General features: G+C 45.0%; 20 non-coding genes across 20 annotated transcripts; 7 read left to right on the forward strand and 13 right to left on the reverse strand.

The window, feature by feature from the left end:
- Positions 1–292: 292 nt before the first annotated feature.
- Positions 293–399, reverse strand: LOC144765321 (U6 spliceosomal RNA). The gene has a single exon (XR_013597323.1). It is a non-coding gene; the product is annotated as a U6 spliceosomal RNA (small nuclear RNA).
- Positions 400–2,190: 1,791 nt separating this feature from the next.
- Positions 2,191–2,296, reverse strand: LOC144765265 (U6 spliceosomal RNA). The gene has a single exon (XR_013597268.1). It is a non-coding gene; the product is annotated as a U6 spliceosomal RNA (small nuclear RNA).
- Positions 2,297–3,004: 708 nt separating this feature from the next.
- On the forward strand, positions 3,005–3,077 carry TRNAR-ACG (transfer RNA arginine (anticodon ACG)). Its single transcript has one exon. It is a non-coding gene; the product is annotated as a tRNA-Arg (tRNA).
- Positions 3,078–4,086: 1,009 nt separating this feature from the next.
- Positions 4,087–4,193, reverse strand: LOC144764931 (U6 spliceosomal RNA). Its single transcript, XR_013596954.1, has one exon. It is a non-coding gene; the product is annotated as a U6 spliceosomal RNA (small nuclear RNA).
- A 707-nt stretch (positions 4,194–4,900) lies between these two features.
- TRNAC-ACA (transfer RNA cysteine (anticodon ACA)) lies at positions 4,901–4,973 on the forward strand. Its single transcript has one exon. It is a non-coding gene; the product is annotated as a tRNA-Cys (tRNA).
- Positions 4,974–5,990: 1,017 nt separating this feature from the next.
- LOC144765293 (U6 spliceosomal RNA) lies at positions 5,991–6,097 on the reverse strand. The gene has a single exon (XR_013597296.1). It is a non-coding gene; the product is annotated as a U6 spliceosomal RNA (small nuclear RNA).
- A 1,799-nt stretch (positions 6,098–7,896) lies between these two features.
- On the reverse strand, positions 7,897–8,002 carry LOC144764905 (U6 spliceosomal RNA). The gene has a single exon (XR_013596930.1). It is a non-coding gene; the product is annotated as a U6 spliceosomal RNA (small nuclear RNA).
- Positions 8,003–8,710: 708 nt separating this feature from the next.
- TRNAR-ACG (transfer RNA arginine (anticodon ACG)) lies at positions 8,711–8,783 on the forward strand. The gene has a single exon. It is a non-coding gene; the product is annotated as a tRNA-Arg (tRNA).
- Positions 8,784–9,800: 1,017 nt separating this feature from the next.
- On the reverse strand, positions 9,801–9,907 carry LOC144765294 (U6 spliceosomal RNA). The gene has a single exon (XR_013597297.1). It is a non-coding gene; the product is annotated as a U6 spliceosomal RNA (small nuclear RNA).
- Positions 9,908–11,706: 1,799 nt separating this feature from the next.
- LOC144764906 (U6 spliceosomal RNA) lies at positions 11,707–11,812 on the reverse strand. Its single transcript, XR_013596931.1, has one exon. It is a non-coding gene; the product is annotated as a U6 spliceosomal RNA (small nuclear RNA).
- Positions 11,813–12,520: 708 nt separating this feature from the next.
- TRNAR-ACG (transfer RNA arginine (anticodon ACG)) lies at positions 12,521–12,593 on the forward strand. The gene has a single exon. It is a non-coding gene; the product is annotated as a tRNA-Arg (tRNA).
- Positions 12,594–13,602: 1,009 nt separating this feature from the next.
- Positions 13,603–13,709, reverse strand: LOC144764988 (U6 spliceosomal RNA). The gene has a single exon (XR_013597008.1). It is a non-coding gene; the product is annotated as a U6 spliceosomal RNA (small nuclear RNA).
- A 708-nt stretch (positions 13,710–14,417) lies between these two features.
- Positions 14,418–14,490, forward strand: TRNAR-ACG (transfer RNA arginine (anticodon ACG)). The gene has a single exon. It is a non-coding gene; the product is annotated as a tRNA-Arg (tRNA).
- A 1,016-nt stretch (positions 14,491–15,506) lies between these two features.
- On the reverse strand, positions 15,507–15,613 carry LOC144764990 (U6 spliceosomal RNA). The gene has a single exon (XR_013597009.1). It is a non-coding gene; the product is annotated as a U6 spliceosomal RNA (small nuclear RNA).
- Positions 15,614–16,321: 708 nt separating this feature from the next.
- TRNAR-ACG (transfer RNA arginine (anticodon ACG)) lies at positions 16,322–16,394 on the forward strand. The gene has a single exon. It is a non-coding gene; the product is annotated as a tRNA-Arg (tRNA).
- A 1,017-nt stretch (positions 16,395–17,411) lies between these two features.
- Positions 17,412–17,518, reverse strand: LOC144765295 (U6 spliceosomal RNA). Its single transcript, XR_013597298.1, has one exon. It is a non-coding gene; the product is annotated as a U6 spliceosomal RNA (small nuclear RNA).
- A 1,791-nt stretch (positions 17,519–19,309) lies between these two features.
- Positions 19,310–19,416, reverse strand: LOC144765268 (U6 spliceosomal RNA). The gene has a single exon (XR_013597271.1). It is a non-coding gene; the product is annotated as a U6 spliceosomal RNA (small nuclear RNA).
- A 707-nt stretch (positions 19,417–20,123) lies between these two features.
- Positions 20,124–20,196, forward strand: TRNAR-ACG (transfer RNA arginine (anticodon ACG)). The gene has a single exon. It is a non-coding gene; the product is annotated as a tRNA-Arg (tRNA).
- A 1,001-nt stretch (positions 20,197–21,197) lies between these two features.
- LOC144765379 (U6 spliceosomal RNA) lies at positions 21,198–21,305 on the reverse strand. Its single transcript, XR_013597378.1, has one exon. It is a non-coding gene; the product is annotated as a U6 spliceosomal RNA (small nuclear RNA).
- A 1,799-nt stretch (positions 21,306–23,104) lies between these two features.
- Positions 23,105–23,211, reverse strand: LOC144764991 (U6 spliceosomal RNA). The gene has a single exon (XR_013597010.1). It is a non-coding gene; the product is annotated as a U6 spliceosomal RNA (small nuclear RNA).
- Positions 23,212–23,513: the final 302 nt, after the last annotated feature.

A 23,513-nucleotide genomic window follows, 5' to 3' on the forward strand; every position in this document is an offset into this window, starting at 1 on the left:
GTCCTGCTTCCCACATAGCAACTCATCTCTGGTAGCAGTATAGATATAGGGGTGGTGAAGAATAATGACAGGGAGGCTGAAAAAGAGAAAGAAACGTCCCAGAAGTCCTGCAGGCTTCCTTGCAAAATGCAGCTGGACATAGAGCGCACCTTCTTTACGGCAAGGCAAATACATTAAAAATGTTGAGGGGAGACTAATTGAAAAATACATATTACATGACACAGGACTGGAACCTGCTTTATTATTTTAATTAGTCTTGAAAACAAAGAAGATTTCTCTCCTAAAAACTGTTTAAAATATGGAATGCTTCACGAATTTGCGTGTCATCCTTGCGCAGGGGCCTCGCTAATCTTCTCTGTATCGTTCCAATTTTAGTATATGTGCTGCCAAAGCGAGCACACTTTATTGATGAACTGACAATGTTTATAAACTCTCTAAATCTACAGTCTCTAGACATAGGGTGGCCTGGCAGAGATGCTCAGATGGCCAGTAAGCATTCAAATCTGAGCCAATGGGCAAAAATGTCTGAAGAGTAGCACTCTATTATTCTTCACTGCATTTGTGGTCCAAGACTTCACACACCGTAAGTATGTAGATTATGTCAGGGTTGCAAAGGCTCATGGTTTGGGCTACAGACAAGGAGCATTGTGACATCACGCTGCCTGTGGAACAGTGATATTAAAGGTGAAACAGCTGCACAGTAGGTTAGGTGAAGTGCTCTGAGAGTGGAAAGGCAGCATGCTTGGGTCCCTGGACAAGGTGAGCTTACGACAAGGTGTCTGAATTTTCACCTGTATTGTAATATTAAACCCCTTTTTGTTGTATCGGCCTAATTACTAAGGAGTTCACAAGCTCAGCCCCACACAGACCTGGACCTGATTATGTTAATGCAGACTATTTAAGAAACTGAGCCTGATCTAAAAGATTTCCTTGGATCTAGGACCATTTCGCCTAGCTTTTAGGTCCTTCCTTCTCCTAAAGTCCTTTGTACAACTTAGGAAACCCTCACAGAAAAGACTTTCAGGAGGTCAGATGGGTTTCCTTGTGCCTTCACACACACACACTTTCTAGCCCTCTTAAGGACAAAAGGATGGGTATGTCTACATAGGGCCAGTGGTGCAATGGATAACGCGTCTGACTACGGATCAGAAGATTGTAGGTTCGTCTCCTATCTGGCTTGGAATAGTTGTTGGTCCCTGTTTCATTATATTCCTGTGGAATCTTATTTACCTCAGACTTGTTGTAGGTACAATATTCTCCAGGAGGACTCATCCAGCAGATGTTCCACGGTAGAGCTGCAGTAATAGGACCACGGCTAGTTAAACGTTTCCCATTTGCTGCTGGACTCTATGTGATGCCCATCACGTGGTGTGCTGCTTTTGTATTTCAACATGGGTCCCTGATTCTCTTAACTACAAAAAAAGCTTGTTGACAAAAGTGTGTGTGCAAGGGTCTGTGGAAGCAGGGAGGTATGTGCAATTGTATGCTTACCCATTTACATGTGTGAGAGGGACAAACCAGCTCCTTGTGGGCTGCAGGCTTACAACTGGTAGCCCCAGTAGCCAGGCAGAAGCACAGCTAAGGAGAGAGAGGAAGTTGGTCCATAATCAGAGAAGAACCATGAGCATCTTGCCCTGCTACCTTCTTCCCCTCTTAGCCACGATCGGCCAAGACCTCTCTGTTAGGGTGGAGAGTGAACATTTCTTGGACCTCAGAAACTGAGGGATGTAGACCCAATATGTCCTTCAAGCACCTAGAGACCTGGTGCCCAATCTGGCATGGTGTTTTTCAGCTTACCCCACCAATCTGGTTGCAAGGCAGATTATAACAGTACTGCTGAAAAGGGACTCCCATACATCCCTGAGGCCATCATTTGCATAGGCCCTGCCCTTCTCTTTGTCCTGCTTCCCACAAAGCAACTCATCTCTGGTAGCAGTATAGATATAGGGGTGGTGAAGAATAATGACAGGGAGGCTGAAAAAGAGAAAGAAAAGTCCCAGAAGTCCTGCAGGCTTCCTTGCTAAATGCAGCTGGACATAGAGCGCACCTTCTTCACTGCAAGGCAAATACATTAAAAATGTTGAGGGGAGACTAATTGAAAAATACATATTACATGACACAGGACTGGAACCTGCTTTATTATTTTAATTAGTCTTGAAAACAAAGAAGATTTCTCTCCTAAAAACTGTTTAAAATATGGAACGCTTCACGAATTTGCATGTCATCCTTGCGCAGGGGCCATGCTAATCTTCTCTGTATCATTCCAATTTTAGTATATGTGCTGCGAAGCGAGCATACTTTATTGATGAACTGACAATGTTTATAAACTCTCTAAATCTACAGTCTCTAGACATAGGGTGGCCAGGCAGAGATGCTCAGATGGCCAGTAAGCATTCAAATCTGAGCCAATGGGCAAAAATGTCTGAAGAGTAGCACTCTATTATTTTTCACTGCATTTGTGGTCCAAGACTTCACACACCGTAAGTATGTAGATTATGTCAGGGTTGCAAAGGCTCATGGTTTGGGCTACAGACAAGGCGCATTGTGACATCACGCTGCCTGTGGAACAGTGATATTAAAGGTGAAACAGCTGCACAGTAGGTTAGGTGAAGTGCTCTGAGAGTGGAAAGGCAGCATGCCTGGGTCCCCGGACAAGGTGAGCCTACGACAAGGTGTCTGAATTTTCACCTGTATTGTAATATTAAACCCCTTTTTGTTGTATCCGCCTAATTACTAAGGAGTTCACAAGCTCAGCCCCACACAGACCTGGACCTGAGTATGTTAATGCAGACTATTTAAGAAACTGAGCCTGATCTAAAAGATTTCCTTGGATCTAGGACCATTTCGCCTAGATTTTAGGTCCTTCCTTCTCCTAAAGTCCTTTGTACAACTTAGGAAACCCTCACAGAAAAGACTTTCAGGAGGTCAGATGGGTTTCCTTGTGCCTTCACACACACACACTTTCTAGCCCTCTTAAGGACAAAAGGATGGGTATGTCTACATAGGGCCAGTGGCGCAATGGATAACGCGTCTGACTACGGATCAGAAGATTATAGGTTCAACTCCTATCTGGCTCGGAAGAGTTGTTGGTCCCTGTTTCATTATATTCCTGTGGAATCTTATTTACCTCAGACTTGTTGTAGGTTCAATATTCTCCAGGAGGACTCATCCAGCAGATGTTCCACGGTAGAGCTGCAGTAATAGGACCACGGCTAGTTAAACGTTTCCCATTTGCTGCTGGACTCTATGTGATGGCCGTCACGTGGTGTGCTGCCTTTGTATTTCAACATGGGTCCCTGATTCTCTTAACTACCAAAAAAGCTTGTTGACAAAAGTGTGTGTGCAAGGGTCTGTGGACGCAGGCAGGTGTGTGCAATTGAATGCTTACCCATTTACTTGTGTGAGAGGGACAAACCAGCTCCTTGTGGGCTGCAGGCTTACAACTGGTAGCCCCAGTAGCCAGGCAGAAGCACAGCTAAGGAGAGAGAGGAAGTTGGTCCATTATCAGAGAAGAACCACGAGCATCTTGCCCTGCTACCTTCTTCCCCTCTCAGCCACAATCGGCCAAGACCTCTCTATTAGGGTAGAGGGTGAACATTTCTTGGACCTCAGAAACTGAGGGATGTAGACCCAATATGTCCTTCAAGCGCCTAGAGCCCTGGTGCCCAATCTGGCATGGTGTTTTTCAGCTTACCCCACCAATCTGGTTGCAAGGCAGATTACAACAGTACTGCTGAAAAGGGACTCCCAGACATTCCTGAGGCCATCATTTGCATAGGCCCTGCCCTTCTCTTTGTCCTGCTTCCCACAAAGCAACTCATCTCTGGTAGCAGTATAGATATAGGGGTGGTGAAGAATAATGACAGGGAGGCTGAAAAAGAGAAAGAAAAGTCCCAGAAGTCCTGCAGGCTTCCTTGCTAAATGCAGCTGGACATAGAGCACACCTTCTTTACTGCAAGGCAAATACATTAAAAATGTTGAGGGGAGACTAATTGAAAAATACATATTACATGACACAGGACTGGAACCTGCTTTATTATTTTAATTAGTCTTGAAAACAAAGAAGATTTCTCTCCTAAAACTTTTTAAAATATGGAACGCTTCACGAATTTGCGTGTCATCCTTGTGCAGGGGCCATGCTAATCTTCTCTGTATCGTTCCAATTTTAGTATATGTGCTGCCGAAGCGAGCACACTTTGTTGATGAACTGACAATGTTTATAAACTCTCTAAATCTACAGTCTCTAGACATAGGGTGGCCTGGCAGAGATGCTCAGATGGCCAGTAAGCATTCAAATCTGAGCCAATGGGCAAAAATGTCTGAAGAGTAGCACTCTATTATTCTTCACTGCATTTGTGGTCCAAGACTTCACACACCGTAAGTATGTAGATTATGTCAGGGTTGCAAAGGCTCATGGTTTGGGCTACAGACAAGGAGCATTGTGACATCACGCTGCCTGTGGAACAGTGATATTAAAGGTGAAACAGCTGCACAGTAGGTTAGGTGAAGTGCTCTGAGAGTGGAAAGGCAGCATGCTTGGGTCCCTGGACAAGGTGAGCCTACGACAAGGTGTCTGAATTTTCACCTGTATTGTAATATTAAACCCCTTTTTGTTGTATCCGCCTAATTACTAAGGAGTTCACCAGCTCAGCCCCACACAGACCTGGACCTGATTATGTTAATGCAGACTATTTAAGAAACTGAGCCTGATCTAAAAGATTTCCTTGGTTCTAGTACATTTCGCCTAGCTTTTAGGTCCTTCCTTCTCCTAAAGTCCTTTGTACAACTTAGGAAACCCTCACAGAAAATACTTTCAGGAGGTCAGATGGGTTTCCTTGTGCCTTCACACACACACACTTTCTAGCCCTCTTAAGGACAAAAGGATGACTATGTCTACATAGGGCCAGTGGCGCAATGGATAACGCGTCTGACTACAGATCAGAAGATTGTAGGTTCAACTCCTATCTGGCTCGGAAGAGTTGTAGGTCCCTGTTTCATTATATTCCTGTGGAATCTTATTTACCTCAGACTTGTTGTAGGTTCAATATTCTCCAGGAGGACTCATCCAGCAGATGTTCCACGGTAGAGCTGCAGTAATAGGACCACGGCTAGTTAAACTTTTCCCATTTGCTGCTGGACTCTATGTGATGGCCGTCACGTGGTGTGCTGCTTTTGTATTTCAGCATGGGTCCCTGATTCTCTTAACTACAAAAAAAGCTTGTTGACAAAAGTGTGTGTGCAAGGGTCTGTGGACGCAGGCAGGTGTGTGCAATTGAATGCTTACCCATTTACATGTGTGAGAGGGACAAACCAGCTCCTTGTGGGCTGCAGGCTGCAGGCTTACAACTGGTAGCCCCAGTAGCCAGGCAGAAGCACAGCTAAGGAGAGAGAGGAAGTTGGTCCATTATCAGAGAAGAACCATGAGCATCTTGCCCTGCTACCTTCTTCCCCTCTCAGCCACGATCGGCCAAGACCTCTCTATTAGGGTGGAGGGTGAACATTTCTTGGACCTCAAAAACTGAGGGATGTAGACCCAATATGTCCTTCAAGCGGCTAGAGACCTGGTGCCCAATCTGGCATGGTGTTTTTCAGCTTACCCCACCAATCTGGTTGCAAGGCAGATTATAACAGTACTGCTGAAAAGGGACTCCGAGACATCCCTGAGGCCATCATTTGCATAGGCCCTGCCCTTCTCTTTGTCCTGCTTCCCACAAAGCAACTCATCTCTGGTAGCAGTATAGATATAGGGGTGGTGAAGAATAATGACAGGGAGGCTGAAAAGGAGAAAGAAAAGTCCCAGAAGTCCTGCAGGCTTCCTTGCTAAATGCAGCTGGACATAGAGCGCACCTTCTTTACTGCAAGGCAAATACATTAAAAATGTTGAGGGGAGACTAATTGAAAAATACATATTACATGACACAGGACTGTAACCTGCTTTATTATTTTAATTAGTCTTGAAAACAAAGAAGATTTCTCTCCTAAAAACTGTTTAAAATATGGAACGCTTCACGAATTTGCATGTAATCCTTGCGCAGGGGCCATGCTAATCTTCTCTGTATCGTTCCAATTTTAGTATATGTGCTGCCGAAGCGAGCACACTTTATTGATGAACTGACAATGTTTATAAACTCTCTAAATCTACAGTCTCTAGACATAGGGTGGCCTGGCAGAGATGCTCAGATGGCCAGTAAGCATTCAAATCTGAGCCAATGGGAAAAAATGTCTGAAGAGTAGCACTCTATTATTCTTCACTGCATTTGTGGTCCAAGACTTCACACACCGTAAGTATGTAGATTATGTCAGGGTTGCAAAGGCTCATGGTTTGGGCTACAGACAAGGAGCATTGTGACATCACGCTGCCTGTGGAACAGTGATATTAAAGGTGAAACAGCTGCACAGTAGGTTAGGTGAAGTGCTCTGAGAGTGGAAAGGCAGCATGCTTGGGTCCCTGGACAAGGTGAGCCGACGACAAGGTGTCTGAATTTTCACCTGTATTGTAATATTAAACCCCTTTTTGTTGTATCCACCTAATTACTAAGGAGTTCACAAGCTCAGCCGCACACAGACCTGGACGTGATTATGTTAATGTAGACTATTTAAGAAACTGAGCCTGATCTAAAAGATTTTCTTGGATCTAGAACCATTTCGCCTAGATTTTAGGTCCTTCCTTCTCCTAAAGTCCTTTGTACAACTTAGGAAACCCTCACAGAAAAGACTTTCAGGAGGTGATGGGTTTCCTTGTGCCTTCACACACACACACTTTCTAGCCCTCTTAAGGACAAAAGGATGGGTATGTCTACATAGGGCCAGTGGCGCAATGGATAACACGTCTGACTACGGATTAGAAGATTGTAGATTCGACTCCTATCTGGCTCGGAAGAGTTGTAGGTCCCTGTTTCATTATATTCCTGTGGAATCTTATTTACCTCAGACTTGTTGTAGGTTCAATATTTTCCAGGAGGACTCATCCAGCAGATGTTCCACGGTAGAGCTGCAGTAATAGGACCACGGCTAGTTAAACGTTTCCCATTTGCTGCTGGACTCTATGTGATGGCCGTCACGTGGTGTGCTGCTTTTGTATTTCAACATGGGTCCCTGATTCTCTTAACTACAAAAAAAGCTTGTTGACAAAAGTGTGTGTGCAAGGGTCTGTGGAAGCAGGGAGGTGTGTGCAATTGTATGCTTACCCATTTACATGTGTGAGAGGGACAAACCAGCTCCTTGTGGGCTGCAGGCTTACAACTGGTAGCCCCAGTAGCCAGGCAGAAGCACAGCTAAGGAGAGAGAGGAAGTTGGTCCATAATCAGAGAAGAACCATGAGCATCTTGCCCTGCTACCTTCTTCCCCTCTTAGCCACGATCGGCCACGATCGGCCAAGACCTCTCTATTAGGGTGGAGGGTGAACATTTCTTGGACCTCAGAAACTGAGGGATGTAGACCCAATATGTCCTTCAAGCACCTAGAGACCTGGTGCCCAATCTGGCATGGTGTTTTTCAGCTTACCCCACCAATCTGGTTGCAAGGCAGATTATAACAGTACTGCTGAAAAGGGACTCCCAGACATCCCTGAGGCCATCATTTGCATAGGCCCTGCCCTTCTCTTTGTCCTGCTTCCCACAAAGCAACTCATCTCTGGTAGCAGTATAGATATAGGGGTGGTGAAGAATAATGACAGGGAGGCTGAAAAAGAGAAAGAAAAGTCCCAGAAGTCCTGCAGGCTTCCTTGCTAAATGCAGCTGGACATAGAGCGCACCTTCTTCACTGCAAGGCAAATACATTAAAAATGTTGAGGGGAGACTAATTGAAAAATACATATTACATGACACAGGACTGGAACCTGCTTTATTATTTTAATTAGTCTTGAAAACAAAGAAGATTTCTCTCCTAAAAACTGTTTAAAATATGGAACGCTTCACGAATTTGCGTGTCATCCTTGCGCAGGGGCCATGCTAATCTTCTCTGTATCATTCCAATTTTAGTATATGTGCTGCGAAGCGAGCACACTTTATTGATGAACTGACAATGTTTATAAACTCTCTAAATCTACAGTCTCTAGACATAGGGTGGCCAGGCAGAGATGCTCAGATGGCCAGTAAGCATTCAAATCTGAGCCAATGGGCAAAAATGTCTGAAGAGTAGCACTCTATTATTCTTCACTGCATTTGTGGTCCAAGACTTCACACACCGTAAGTATGTAGATTATGTCAGGGTTGCAAAGGCTCATGGTTTGGGCTACAGACAAGGCGCATTGTGACATCACGCTGCCTGTGGAACAGTGATATTAAAGGTGAAACAGCTGCACAGTAGGTTAGGTGAAGTGCTCTGAGAGTGGAAAGGCAGCATGCCTGGGTCCCCGGACAAGGTGAGCCTACGACAAGGTGTCTGAATTTTCACCTGTATTGTAATATTAACCCCCTTTTTGTTGTATCCGCCTAATTACTAAGGAGTTCACAAGCTCAGCCCCACACAGACCTGGACCTGAGTATGTTAATGCAGACTATTTAAGAAACTGAGCCTGATCTAAAAGATTTCCTTGGATCTAGGACCATTTCGCCTAGATTTTAGGTCCTTCCTTCTCCTAAAGTCCTTTGTACAACTTAGGAAACCCTCACAGAAAAGACTTTCAGGAGGTCAGATGGGTTTCCTTGTGCCTTCACACACACACACTTTCTAGCCCTCTTAAGGACAAAAGGATGACTATGTCTACATAGGGCCAGTGGCGCAATGGATAACGCGTCTGACTACGGATCAGAAGATTGTAGGTTCAACTCCTATCTGGCTCGGAAGAGTTGTAGGTCCCTGTTTCATTATATTCCTGTGGAATCTTATTTACCTCAGACTTGTTGTAGGTTCAATATTCTCCAGGAGGACTCATCCAGCAGATGTTCCACGGTAGAGCTGCAGTAATAGGACCACGGCTAGTTAAACTTTTCCCATTTGCTGCTGGACTCTATGTGATGGCCGTCACGTGGTGTGCTGCTTTTGTATTTCAGCATGGGTCCCTGATTCTCTTAACTACAAAAAAAGCTTGTTGACAAAAGTGTGTGTGCAAGGGTCTGTGGACGCAGGCAGGTGTGTGCAATTGAATGCTTACCCATTTACATGTGTGAGAGGGACAAACCAGCTCCTTGTGGGCTGCAGGCTGCAGGCTTACAACTGGTAGCCCCAGTAGCCAGGCAGAAGCACAGCTAAGGAGAGAGAGGAAGTTGGTCCATTATCAGAGAAGAACCATGAGCATCTTGCCCTGCTACCTCCTTCCCCTCTCAGCCACGATCGGTCAAGACCTCTCTATTAGGGTGGAGGGTGAACATTTCTTGGACCTCAAAAACTGAGGGATGTAGACCCAATATGTCCTTCAAGCGGCTAGAGACCTGGTGCCCAATCTGGCATGGTGTTTTTCAGCTTACCCCACCAATCTGGTTGCAAGGCAGATTATAACAGTACTGCTGAAAAGGGACTCCGAGACATCCCTGAGGCCATCATTTGCATAGGCCCTGCCCTTCTCTTTGTCCTGCTTCCCACAAAGCAACTCATCTCTGGTAGCAGTATAGATATAGGGGTGGTGAAGAATAATGACAGGGAGGCTGAAAAGGAGAAAGAAAAGTCCCAGAAGTCCTGCAGGCTTCCTTGCTAAATGCAGCTGGACATAGAGCGCACCTTCTTTACTGCAAGGCAAATACATTAAAAATGTTGAGGGGAGACTAATTGAAAAATACATATTACATGACACAGGACTGTAACCTGCTTTATTATTTTAATTAGTCTTGAAAACAAAGAAGATTTCTCTCCTAAAAACTGTTTAAAATATGGAACGCTTCACGAATTTGCATGTAATCCTTGCGCAGGGGCCATGCTAATCTTCTCTGTATCGTTCCAATTTTAGTATATGTGCTGCCGAAGCGAGCACACTTTATTGATGAACTGACAATGTTTATAAACTCTCTAAATCTACAGTCTCTAGACATAGGGTGGCCTGGCAGAGATGCTCAGATGGCCAGTAAGCATTCAAATCTGAGCCAATGGGAAAAAATGTCTGAAGAGTAGCACTCTATTATTCTTCACTGCATTTGTGGTCCAAGACTTCACACACCGTAAGTATGTAGATTATGTCAGGGTTGCAAAGGCTCATGGTTTGGGCTACAGACAAGGAGCATTGTGACATCACGCTGCCTGTGGAACAGTGATATTAAAGGTGAAACAGCTGCACAGTAGGTTAGGTGAAGTGCTCTGAGAGTGGAAAGGCAGCATGCTTGGGTCCCTGGACAAGGTGAGCCGACGACAAGGTGTCTGAATTTTCACCTGTATTGTAATATTAAACCCCTTTTTGTTGTATCCACCTAATTACTAAGGAGTTCACAAGCTCAGCCGCACACAGACCTGGACGTGATTATGTTAATGTAGACTATTTAAGAAACTGAGCCTGATCTAAAAGATTTTCTTGGATCTAGAACCATTTCGCCTAGATTTTAGGTCCTTCCTTCTCCTAAAGTCCTTTGTACAACTTAGGAAACCCTCACAGAAAAGACTTTCAGGAGGTGATGGGTTTCCTTGTGCCTTCACACACACACACTTTCTAGCCCTCTTAAGGACAAAAGGATGGGTATGTCTACATAGGGCCAGTGGCGCAATGGATAACACGTCTGACTACGGATTAGAAGATTGTAGATTCGACTCCTATCTGGCTCGGAAGAGTTGTAGGTCCCTGTTTCATTATATTCCTGTGGAATCTTATTTACCTCAGACTTGTTGTAGGTTCAATATTTTCCAGGAGGACTCATCCAGCAGATGTTCCACGGTAGAGCTGCAGTAATAGGACCACGGCTAGTTAAACGTTTCCCATTTGCTGCTGGACTCTATGTGATGGCCGTCACGTGGTGTGCTGCTTTTGTATTTCAACATGGGTCCCTGATTCTCTTAACTACAAAAAAAGCTTGTTGACAAAAGTGTGTGTGCAAGGGTCTGTGGAAGCAGGGAGGTGTGTGCAATTGTATGCTTACCCATTTACATGTGTGAGAGGGACAAACCAGCTCCTTGTGGGCTGCAGGCTTACAACTGGTAGCCCCAGTAGCCAGGCAGAAGCACAGCTAAGGAGAGAGAGGAAGTTGGTCCATAATCAGAGAAGAACCATGAGCATCTTGCCCTGCTACCTTCTTCCCCTCTTAGCCACGATCGGCCACGATCGGCCAAGACCTCTCTATTAGGGTGGAGGGTGAACATTTCTTGGACCTCAGAAACTGAGGGATGTAGACCCAATATGTCCTTCAAGCACCTAGAGACCTGGTGCCCAATCTGGCATGGTGTTTTTCAGCTTACCCCACCAATCTGGTTGCAAGGCAGATTATAACAGTACTGCTGAAAAGGGACTCCCAGACATCCCTGAGGCCATCATTTGCATAGGCCCTGCCCTTCTCTTTGTCCTGCTTCCCACAAAGCAACTCATCTCTGGTAGCAGTATAGATATAGGGGTGGTGAAGAATAATGACAGGGAGGCTGAAAAAGAGAAAGAAAAGTCCCAGAAGTCCTGCAGGCTTCCTTGCTAAATGCAGCTGGACATAGAGCGCACCTTCTTCACTGCAAGGCAACACACATAAAAATGTTGAGGGGAGACTAATTGAAAAATACATATTACATGACACAGGACTGGAACCTGCTTTATTATTTTAATTAGTCTTGAAAACAAAGAAGATTTCTCTCCTAAAAACTGTTTAAAATATGGAACGCTTCACGAATTTGCGTGTCATCCTTGCGCAGGGGCCATGCTAATCTTCTCTGTATCATTCCAATTTTAGTATATGTGCTGCGAAGCGAGCACACTTTATTGATGAACTGACAATGTTTATAAACTCTCTAAATCTACAGTCTCTAGACATAGGGTGGCCAGGCAGAGATGCTCAGATGGCCAGTAAGCATTCAAATCTGAGCCAATGGGCAAAAATGTCTGAAGAGTAGCACTCTATTATTCTTCACTGCATTTGTGGTCCAAGACTTCACACACCGTAAGTATGTAGATTATGTCAGGGTTGCAAAGGCTCATGGTTTGGGCTACAGACAAGGCGCATTGTGACATCACGCTGCCTGTGGAACAGTGATATTAAAGGTGAAACAGCTGCACAGTAGGTTAGGTGAAGTGCTCTGAGAGTGGAAAGGCAGCATGCCTGGGTCCCCGGACAAGGTGAGCCTACGACAAGGTGTCTGAATTTTCACCTGTATTGTAATATTAACCCCCTTTTTGTTGTATCCGCCTAATTACTAAGGAGTTCACAAGCTCAGCCCCACACAGACCTGGACCTGAGTATGTTAATGCAGACTATTTAAGAAACGGAGCCTGATCTAAAAGATTTCCTTGGATCTAGGACCATTTCGCCTAGATTTTAGGTCCTTCCTTCTCCTAAAGTCCTTTGTACAACTTAGGAAACCCTCACAGAAAAGACTTTCAGGAGGTCAGATGGGTTTCCTTGTGCCTTCACACACACACACTTTCTAGCCCTCTTAAGGACAAAAGGATGGGTATGTCTACATAGGGCCAGTGGCGCAATGGATAACGCGTCTGACTACGGATCAGAAGATTGTAGGTTCGACTCCTATCTGGCTCGGAAGAGTTGTAGGTCCCTGTTTCATTATATTCCTGTGGAATCTTATTTACCTCAGACTTGTTGTAGGTTCAATATTCTCCAGGAGGACTCATCCAGCAGATGTTCCACGGTAGAGCTGCAGTAATAGGACCACGGCTAGTTAAACGTTTCCCATTTGCTGCTGGACTCTATGTGATGGCCGTCACGTGGTGTGCTGCTTTTGTATTTCAACATGGGTCCCTCATTCTCTTAACTACAAAAAAAGCTTGTTGACAAAAGTGTGTGTGCAAGGGTCTGTGGACGCAGGCAGGTGTGTGCAATTGAATGCTTACCCATTTACTTGTGTGAGAGGGACAAACCAGCTCCTTGTGGGCTGCAGGCTTACAACTGGTAGCCCCAGTAGCCAGGCAGAAGCACAGCTAAGGAGAGAGAGGAAGTTGGTCCATTATCAGAGAAGAACCATGAGCATCTTGCCCTGCTACCTTCTTCCCCTCTCAGCCACAATCGGCCAAGACCTCTCTATTAGGGTAGAGGGTGAACATTTCTTGGACCTCAGAAACTGAGGGATGTAGACCCAATATGTCCTTCAAGCGCCTAGAGCCCTGGTGCCCAATCTGGCATGGTGTTTTTCAGCTTACCCCACCAATCTGGTTGCAAGGCAGATTATAACAGTACTGCTGAAAAGGGACTCCCAGACATTCCTGAGGCCATCATTTGCATAGGCCCTGCCCTTCTCTTTGTCCTGCTTCCCACAAAGCAACTCATCTCTGGTAGCAGTATAGATATAGGGGTGGTGAAGAATAATGACAGGGAGGCTGAAAAAGAGAAAGAAAAGTCCCAGAAGTCCTGCAGGCTTCCTTGCTAAATGCAGCTGGACATAGAGCACACCTTCTTTACTGCAAGGCAAATACATTAAAAATGTTGAGGGGAGACTAATTGAAAAATACATATTACATGACACAGGACTGGAACCTGCTTTATTATTTTAATTAGTCTTGAAAACAAAGAAGATTTCTCTCCTAAAACTTTTTAAAATATGGAACGCTTCACGAATTTGCGTGTCATCCTTGCGCAGGGGCCATGCTAATCTTCTCTGTATCGTTCCAATTTTAGTATATGTGCTGCCGAAGCGAGCACACTTTATTGATGAACTGACAATGTTTATAAACTCTCTAAATCTACAGTCTCTAGACATAGGGTGGCCTGGCAGAGATGCTCAGATGGCCAGTAAGCATTCAAATCTGAGCCAATGGGCAAAAATGTCTGAAGAGTAGCACTCTATTATTCTTCACTGCATTTGTGGTCCAAGACTTCACACACCGTAAGTATGTAGATTATGTCAGGGTTGCAAAGGCTCATGGTTTGGGCTACAGACAAGGAGCATTGTGACATCACGCTGCCTGTGGAACAGTGATATTAAAGGTGAAACAGCTGCACAGTAGGTTAGGTGAAGTGCTCTGAGAGTGGAAAGGCAGCATGCTTGGGTCCCTGGACAAGGTGAGCCTACGACAAGGTGTCTGAATTTTCACCTGTATTGTAATATTAAACCCCTTTTTGTTGTATCCGCCTAATTACTAAGGAGTTCACCAGCTCAGCCCCACACAGACCTGGACCTGATTATGTTAATGCAGACTATTTAAGAAACTGAGCCTGATCTAAAAGATTTCCTTGGTTCTAGGACCATTTCGCCTAGCTTTTAGGTCCTTCCTTCTCCTAAAGTCCTTTGTACAACTTAGGAAACCCTCACAGAAAAGACTTTCAGGAGGTCAGATGGGTTTCCTTGTGCCTTCACACACACACACTTTCTAGCCCTCTTAAGGACAAAAGGATGACTATGTCTACATAGGGCCAGTGGCGCAATGGATAACGCGTCTGACTACGGATCAGAAGATTGTAGGTTCAACTCCTATCTGGCTCGGAAGAGTTGTTGGTCCCTGTTTCATTATATTCCTGTGGAATCTTATTTACCTCAGACTTGTTGTAGGCTCAATATTCTCCAGGAGGACTCATCCAGCAGATGTTCCACGGTAGAGCTGCACTAATAGGACCACGGCTAGTTAAACTTTTCCCATTTGCTGCTGGACTCTATGTGATGGCCGTCACGTGGTGTGCTGCTTTTGTATTTCAGCATGGGTCCCTGATTCTCTTAACTACAAAAAAAGCTTGTTGACAAAAGTGTGTGTGCAAGGGTCTGTGGACGCAGGCAGGTGTGTGCAATTGAATGCTTACCCATTTACATGTGTGAGAGGGACAAACCAGCTCCTTGTGGGCTGCAGGCTGCAGGCTTACAACTGGTAGCCCCAGTAGCCAGGCAGAAGCACAGCTAAGGAGAGAGAGGAAGTTGGTCCATTATCAGAGAAGAACCATGAGCATCTTGCCCTGCTACCTTCTTCCCCTCTCAGCCACGATCGGCCAAGACCTCTCTATTAGGGTGGAGGGTGAACATTTCTTGGACCTCAGAAACTGAGGGATGTAGACCCAATATGTCCTTCAAGCGGCTAGAGCCCTGGTGCCCAATCTGGCATGGTGTTTTTCAGCTTACCCCACCAATCTGGTTGCAAGGCAGATTATAACAGTACTGCTGAAAAGGGACTCCCAGACATTCCTGAGGCCATCATTTGCATAGGCCCTGCCCTTCTCTTTGTCCTGCTTCCCACAAAGCAACTCATCTCTGGTAGCAGTATAGATATAGGGGTGGTGAAGAATAATGACAGGGAGGCTGAAAAAGAGAAAGAAAAGTCCCAGAAGTCCTGCAGGCTTCCTTGCTAAATGCAGCTGGACATAGAGCACACCTTCTTTACTGCAAGGCAAATACATTAAAAATGTTGAGGGGAGACTAATTGAAAAATACATATTACATGACACAGGACTGGAACCTGCTTTATTATTTTAATTAGTCTTGAAAACAAAGAAGATTTCTCTCCTAAAACTTTTTAAAATATGGAACGCTTCACGAATTTGCGTGTCATCCTTGCGCAGGGGCCATGCTAATCTTCTCTGTATCGTTCCAATTTTAGTATATGTGCTGCCGAAGCGAGCACACTTTATTGATGAACTGACAATGTTTATAAACTCTCTAAATCTACAGTCTCTAGACATAGGGTGGCCTGGCAGAGATGCTCAGATGGCCAGTAAGCATTCAAATCTGAGCCAATGGGCAAAAATGTCTGAAGAGTAGCACTCTATTATTCTTCACTGCATTTGTGGTCCAAGACTTCACACACCGTAAGTATGTAGATTATGTCAGGGTTGCAAAGGCTCATGGTTTGGGCTACAGACAAGGAGCATTGTGACATCACGCTGCCTGTGGAACAGTGATATTAAAGGTGAAACAGCTGCACAGTAGGTTAGGTGAAGTGCTCTGAGAGTGGAAAGGCAGCATGCTTGGGTCCCTGGACAAGGTGAGCCTACGACAAGGTGTCTGAATTTTCACCTGTATTGTAATATTAAACCCCTTTTTGTTGTATCCGCCTAATTACTAAGGAGTTCACCAGCTCAGCCCCACACAGACCTGGACCTGATTATGTTAATGCAGACTATTTAAGAAACTGAGCCTGATCTAAAAGATTTCCTTGGTTCTAGGACCATTTCGCCTAGCTTTTAGGTCCTTCCTTCTCCTAAAGTCCTTTGTACAACTTAGGAAACCCTCACAGAAAAGACTTTCAGGAGGTCAGATGGGTTTCCTTGTGCCTTCACACACACACACTTTCTAGCCCTCTTAAGGACAAAAGGATGACTATGTCTACATAGGGCCAGTGGCGCAATGGATAACGCGTCTGACTACGGATCAGAAGATTGTAGGTTCAACTCCTATCTGGCTCGGAAGAGTTGTTGGTCCCTGTTTCATTATATTCCTGTGGAATCTTATTTACCTCAGACTTGTTGTAGGCTCAATATTCTCCAGGAGGACTCATCCAGCAGATGTTCCACGGTAGAGCTGCACTAATAGGACCACGGCTAGTTAAACTTTTCCCATTTGCTGCTGGACTCTATGTGATGGCCGTCACGTGGTGTGCTGCTTTTGTATTTCAGCATGGGTCCCTGATTCTCTTAACTACAAAAAAAGCTTGTTGACAAAAGTGTGTGTGCAAGGGTCTGTGGACGCAGGCAGGTGTGTGCAATTGAATGCTTACCCATTTACATGTGTGAGAGGGACAAACCAGCTCCTTGTGGGCTGCAGGCTGCAGGCTTACAACTGGTAGCCCCAGTAGCCAGGCAGAAGCACAGCTAAGGAGAGAGAGGAAGTTGGTCCATTATCAGAGAAGAACCATGAGCATCTTGCCCTGCTACCTTCTTCCCCTCTCAGCCACGATCGGCCAAGACCTCTCTATTAGGGTGGAGGGTGAACATTTCTTGGACCTCAGAAACTGAGGGATGTAGACCCAATATGTCCTTCAAGCGGCTAGAGACCTGGTGCCCAATCTGGCATGGTGTTTTTCAGCTTACCCCACCAATCTGGTTGCAAGGCAGATTATAACAGTACTGCTGAAAAGGGACTCCGAGACATCCCTGAGGCCATCATTTGCATAGGCCCCGCCCTTCTCTTTGTCCTGCTTCCCACAAAGCAACTCATCTCTGGTAGCAGTATAGATATAGGGGTGGTGAAGAATAATGACAGGGAGGCTGAAAAAGAGAAAGAAAAGTCCCAGAAGTCCTGCAGGCTTCCTTGCTAAATGCAGCTGGACATAGAGCGCACCTTCTTTACTGCAAGGCAAATACATTAAAAATGTTGAGGGGAGACTAATTGAAAAATACATATTACATGACACAGGACTGTAACCTGCTTTATTATTTTAATTAGTCTTGAAAACAAAGAAGATTTCTCTCCTAAAAACTGTTTAAAATATGGAACGCTTCACGAATTTGCATGTAATCCTTGCGCAGGGGCCATGCTAATCTTCTCTGTATCGTTCCAATTTTAGTATATGTGCTGCCGAAGCGAGCACACTTTATTGATGAACTGACAATGTTTATAAACTCTCTAAATCTACAGTCTCTAGACATAGGGTGGCCTGGCAGAGATGCTCAGATGGCCAGTAAGCATTCAAATCTGAGCCAATGGGCAAAAATGTCTGAAGAGTAGCACTCTATTATTCTTCACTGCATTTGTGGTCCAAGACTTCACACACCGTAAGTATGTAGATTATGTCAGGGGTGCAAAGGCTCATGGTTTGGGCTACAGACAAGGAGCATTGTGACATCACGCTGCCTGTGGAACAGTGATATTAAAGGTGAAACAGCTGCACAGTAGGGTAGGTGAAGTGCTCTGAGAGTGGAAAGGCAGCATGCTTGGGTCCCTGGACAAGGTGAGCCTACGACAAGGTGTCTGAATTTTTACCTGTATTTTAATATTAAACCCCTTTTTGTTGTATCCGCCTAATTACTAAGGAGTTCACAAGCTCAGCCCCACACATACCTGGACCTGATTATGTTAATGCAGACTATTTAAGAAACTGAGCCTGATCTAAAAGATTTCCTTGGATCTAGGACCATTTCGCCTAGATTTTAGGTCCTTCCTTCTCCTAAAGTCCTTTGTACAACTTAGGAAACCCTCACAGAAAAGACTTTCAGGAGGTCCGATGGGTTTCCTTGTGCCTTCACACACACACACTTTCTAGCCCTCTTAAGGACAAAAGGATGAGTATGTCTACATAGGGCCAGTGGTGCAATGGATAACGCGTCTGACTACGGATCAGAAGATTGCTGGTTCGACTCCTATCTGGCCCGGAAGAGTTGTTGGTCCCTGTTTCATTATATTCCTGTGGAATCTTATTTACCTCAGACTTGTTGTAGGTTCAATATTCTCCAGGAGGACTCATCCAGCAGATGTTCCACGGTAGAGCTGCAGTAATAGGATCACGGCTAGTTAAACGTTTCCCATTTGCTGCTGGACTCTATGTGATGGCCGTCACGTGGTGTGCTGCTTTTGTATTTCAACATGGGTCCCTGATTCTCTTAACTACAAAAAAAGCTTGTTGACAAAAGTGTGTGTGCAAGGGTCTGTGGACGCAGGCAGGTGTGTGCAATTGAATGCTTACCCATTTACTTGTGTGAGAGGGACAAACAGGCTCCTTGTGGGCTGCAGGCTTGCAACTGGTAGCTCCAGTAGCCAGGCAGAAGCACAGCTAAGAAGAGAGAGGAAGTTGGTCCATTATCAGAGAAGAACCATGAGCATCTTGCCCTGCTACCTTCTTCCCCTCTCGGCCACGATCGGCCAAGACCTCTCTATTAGGGTGGAGGGTGAACATTTCTTGGACCTCAGAAACTGAGGGATGTAGACCCAATATGTCCTTCAAGCGCCTAGAGACCTGGTGCCCAATCTGGCATGGTGTTTTTCAGCTTACCCCACCAATCTGGTTGCAAGGCAGATTATAATAGTACTGCTGAAAAGGGACTCCCAGACATCCCTGAGGCCATCATTTGCATAGGTCCTGCCCTTCTCTTTGTCCTGCTTCCCACAAAGCAACTCATCTCTGGTAGCAGTATAGATATAGGGGTGGTGAAGAATAATGACAGGGAGGCTGAAAAAGAGAAAGAAAAGTCCCAGAAGTCCTGCAGGCTTCCTTGCTAAATGCAGCTGGACATAGAGCGCACCTTCTTTACTGCAAGGCAAATACATTAAAAATGTTGAGGGGAGACTAATTGAAAAATACATATTACATGACACAGGACTGGAACCTGCTTTATTATTTTAATTAGTCTTGAAAACAAAGAAGATTTCTCTCCTAAAAACTGTTTAAAATATGGAACGCTTCACAAATTTGCATGTCATCCTTGCGCAGGGGCCATGCTAATCCTCTCTGTATCGTTCCAATTTTAGTATATGTGCTGCCGAAGCAAGCACACTTTATTGATGAACTGACAATGTTTATAAACTCTCTAAATCTACAGTCTCTAGACATAGGGTGGCCTGGCAGAGATGCTCAGATGGCCAGTAAGCATTCAAATCTGAGCCAATGGGCAAAAATGTCTGAAGAGTAGCAATCTATTATTCTTCACTGTATTTGTGGTCCAAGACTTCACACACCGTAAGTATGTAGATTATGTCAGGGTTGCAAAGGCTCATGGTTTGGGCTACAGACAAGGAGCATAGTGACATCACGCTGCCTGTGGAACAGTGATATTAAAGGTGAAACAGCTGCACAGTAGGTTAGGTGAAGTGCTCTGAGAGTGGAAAGGCAGCATGCTTGGGTCCCTGGACAAGGTGAGCCTATGACAAGGTGTCTGAATTTTCACCTGTATTGTAATATTAAACCCCTTTTGTTGTATCCGCCTAATTACTAAGGAGTTCACAAGCTCAGCCCCACACAGACCTGGAACTGATCATGTTAATGCAGACTATTTAAGAAACTGAGCCTGATCTAAAAGATTTCCTTGGATCTAGGACCATTTCGCCTAGCTTTTAGGTCCTTCCTTCTCCTAAAGTCCTTTCTACAACTTAGGAAACCCTCACAGAAAAGACTTTCAGGAGGTCAGATGGGTTTCCTTGTGCCTTCACACACACACACTTTCTAGCCCTCTTAAGGACAAAAGGATGGATATGTCTACATAGGGCCAGTGGCGCAATGGATAACGCGTCTGACTACGGATCAGAAGATTGTAGGTTCGACTCCTATCTGGCTCGGAAGAGTTGTAGGTCCCTGTTTCATTATATTCCTGTGGAATCTTATTTACCTCAGACTTGTTGTAGGTTCAATATTCTCCAGGAGGACTCATCCAGCAGATGTTCCACGGTAGAGCTGCAGTAATAGGACCACGGCTAGTTAAACGTTTCCCATTTGCTGCTGGACTCTATGTGATGGCCGTCACGTGGTGTGCTGCTTTTGTATTTCAACATGGGTCCCTGATTCTCTTAACTACAAAAAAAGCTTGTTGACAAAAGTGTGTGTGCAAGGGTCTGTGGACGCAGGCAGGTTTTTGCAATTGTATGCTTACCCATTTACATGTGTGAGAGGGACAAACCAGCTCCTTGTGGGCTGCAGGCTTACAACTGGTAGCCCCAGTAGCCAAGCAGAAGCACAGCTAAGGAGAGAGAGAAAGTTGGTCCATAATCAGAGAAGAACCATGAGCATCTTGCCCTGCTACCTTCTTCCCCTCTCAGCCACGATCGGCCAAGACCTCTCTATTAGGTTGGAGGGTGAACATTTCTTGGACCTCAGAAACTGAGGGATGTAGACTCAATATGTCCTTCAAGCGCCTAGAGACCTGGTGCCCAATCTGGCATCGTGTTTTTCAGCTTACCCCACCAATCTGGTTGCAAGGCAGATTATAACAGTACTGCTGAAAAGGGACTCCCAGACATCCCTGAGGCCATCATTTGCATAGGCCCTGCCCTTCTTTTTGTCCTGCTTGCCACAAAGCAACTCATCTCTGGTAGCAGTATAGATATAGGGGTGGTGAAGAATAATGACAGGGAGGCTGAAAAAGAGAAAGAAAAGTCCCAGAAGTCCTGCAGGCTTCCTTGCTATATGCAGCTGGACATAGAGCGCACCTTCTTTACTGCAAGGCAAATACATTAAAAATGTTGAGGAGAGACTAATTGAAGAATACATATTACATGAAACAGGACTGGAACCTGCTTTATTATTTTAATTAGTCTTGAAAACAAAGAAGATTTCTCTCCTAAAAATTGTTTAAAATATGGAACGCTTCACATGTCATCATTGCGCAGGGGCCATGCTAATCGTCTCTGTATCGTTCCAATTTTAGTATATGTGCTGCCGAAGCGAGCACACTTTATTGATGAACTGACAATGTTTATAAACTCTCTAAATCTACAGTCTCTAGACATAGGGTGGCCTGGCAGAGATGCTCAGATGGCCAGTAAGCATTCAAATCTGAGCCAATGGGCAAAAATGTCTGAAGAGTAGCAATCTATTATTCTTCACTGTATTTGTGGTCCAAGACTTCACACACCGTAAGTATGTAGATTATGTCAGGGTTGCAAAGGCTCATGGTTTGGGCTACAGACAAGGAGCATAGTGACATCACGCTGCCTGTGGAACAGTGATATTAAAGGTGAAACAGCTGCACAGTAGGTTAGGTGAAGTGCTCTGAGAGTGGAAAGGCAGCATGCCTGGGTCCCCGGACAAGGTGAGCCTACGACAAGGTGTCTGAATTTTCACCTGTATTGTAATATTAAACCCCTTTTTGTTGTATCCGCCTAATTACTAAGGAGTTCACAAGCTCAGCCCCACACAGACCTGGACCTGATTATGTTAATGTAGACTATTTAAGAAACTGAGCCTGATCTAAAAGATTTTCTTGGATCTAGAACCATTTCGCCTAGATTTTAGGTCCTTCCTTCTCCTAAAGTCCTTTGTACAACTTAGGAAACCCTCACAGAAAAGACTTTCAGGAGGTGATGGGTTTCCTTGTGCCTTCACACACACACACTTTCTAGCCCTCTTAAGGAGAAAAGGATGGGTATGTCTACATAGGGCCAGTGGCGCAATGGATAACACGTCTGACTACGGATCAGAAGATTGTAGATTCGACTCCTATCTGGCTCGGAAGAGTTGTAGGTCCCTGTTTCATTATATTCCTGTGGAATCTTATTTACCTCAGACTTGTTGTAGGTTCAATATTCTCCAGGAGGACTCATCCAGCAGATGTTCCACGGTAGAGCTGCAGTAATAGGACCACGGCTAGTTAAACGTTTCCCATTTGCTGCTGGACTCTATGTGATGGCCGTCACGTGGTGTGCTGCTTTTGTATTTCAACATGGGTCCCTGATTCTCTTAACTACAAAAAAAGCTTGTTGACAAAAGTGTGTGTGCAAGGGTCTGTGGAAGCAGGGAGGTGTGTGCAATTGTATGCTTACCCATTTACATGTGTGAGAGGGACAAACCAGCTCCTTGTGGGCTGCAGGCTTACAACTGGTAGCCCCAGTAGCTAGGCAGAAGCACAGCTAAGGAGAGAGAGGAAGTTGGTCCATAATCAGAGAAGAACCATGAGCATCTTGCCCTGCTACCTTCTTCCCCTCTTAGCCACGATCGGCCACGATCGGCCAAGACCTCTCTATTAGGGTGGAGGGTGAACATTTCATGGACCTCAGAAACTGAGGGATGTAGACCCAATATGTCCTTCAAGCACCTAGAGACCTGGTGCCCAATCTGGCATGGTGTTTTTCAGCTTACCCCACCAATCTGGTTGCAAGGCAGATTATAACAGTACTGCTGAAAAGGGACTCCCAGACATCCCTGAGGCCATCATTTGCATAGGCCCTGCCCTTCTCTTTGTCCTGCTTCCCACAAAGCAACTCATCTCTGGTAGCAGTATAGATATAGGGGTGGTGAAGAATAATGACAGGGAGGCTGAAAAAGAGAAAGAAAAGTCCCAGAAGTCCTGCAGGCTTCCTTGCTAAATGCAGCTGGACATAGCGCGCACCTTCTTTACTGCAAGGCAAATACATTAAAAATGTTGAGGGGAAACTAATTGAAAAATACATATTACATGACACAGGACTGGAACCTGCTTTATTATTTTAATTAGTCTTGAAAACAAAGAAGATTTCTCTCCTAAAAACTGTTTAAAATATGGAACGCTTCACGAATTTGCGTGTCATCCTTGCGCAGGGGCCATGCTAATCTTCTCTGTATCGTTCCAATTTTAGTATATGTGCTGCCGAAGCGAGCACACTTTATTGATGAACTGACAATGTTTATAAACTCTCTAAATCTACAGTCTCTAGACACAGGGTGGCCTGGCAGAGATGCTCAGATGGCCAGTAAGCATTCAAATCTGAGCCAATGGGCAAAAATGTCTGAAGAGTAGCACTCTATTATTCTTCACTGCATTTGTGGTCCAAGACTTCACACACCGTAAGTATGTAGATTATGTCAGGGTTGCAAAGGCTCATGGTTTGGGCTACAGACAAGGAGCATTGTGACATCACGCTGCCTGTGGAACAGTGATATTAAAGGTGAAACAGCTGCACAG

This window comes from Lissotriton helveticus, chromosome 6, assembly GCF_964261635.1.
Source record: "Lissotriton helveticus chromosome 6, aLisHel1.1, whole genome shotgun sequence".
Lineage (NCBI taxonomy): Eukaryota > Metazoa > Chordata > Amphibia > Caudata > Salamandridae > Lissotriton > Lissotriton helveticus.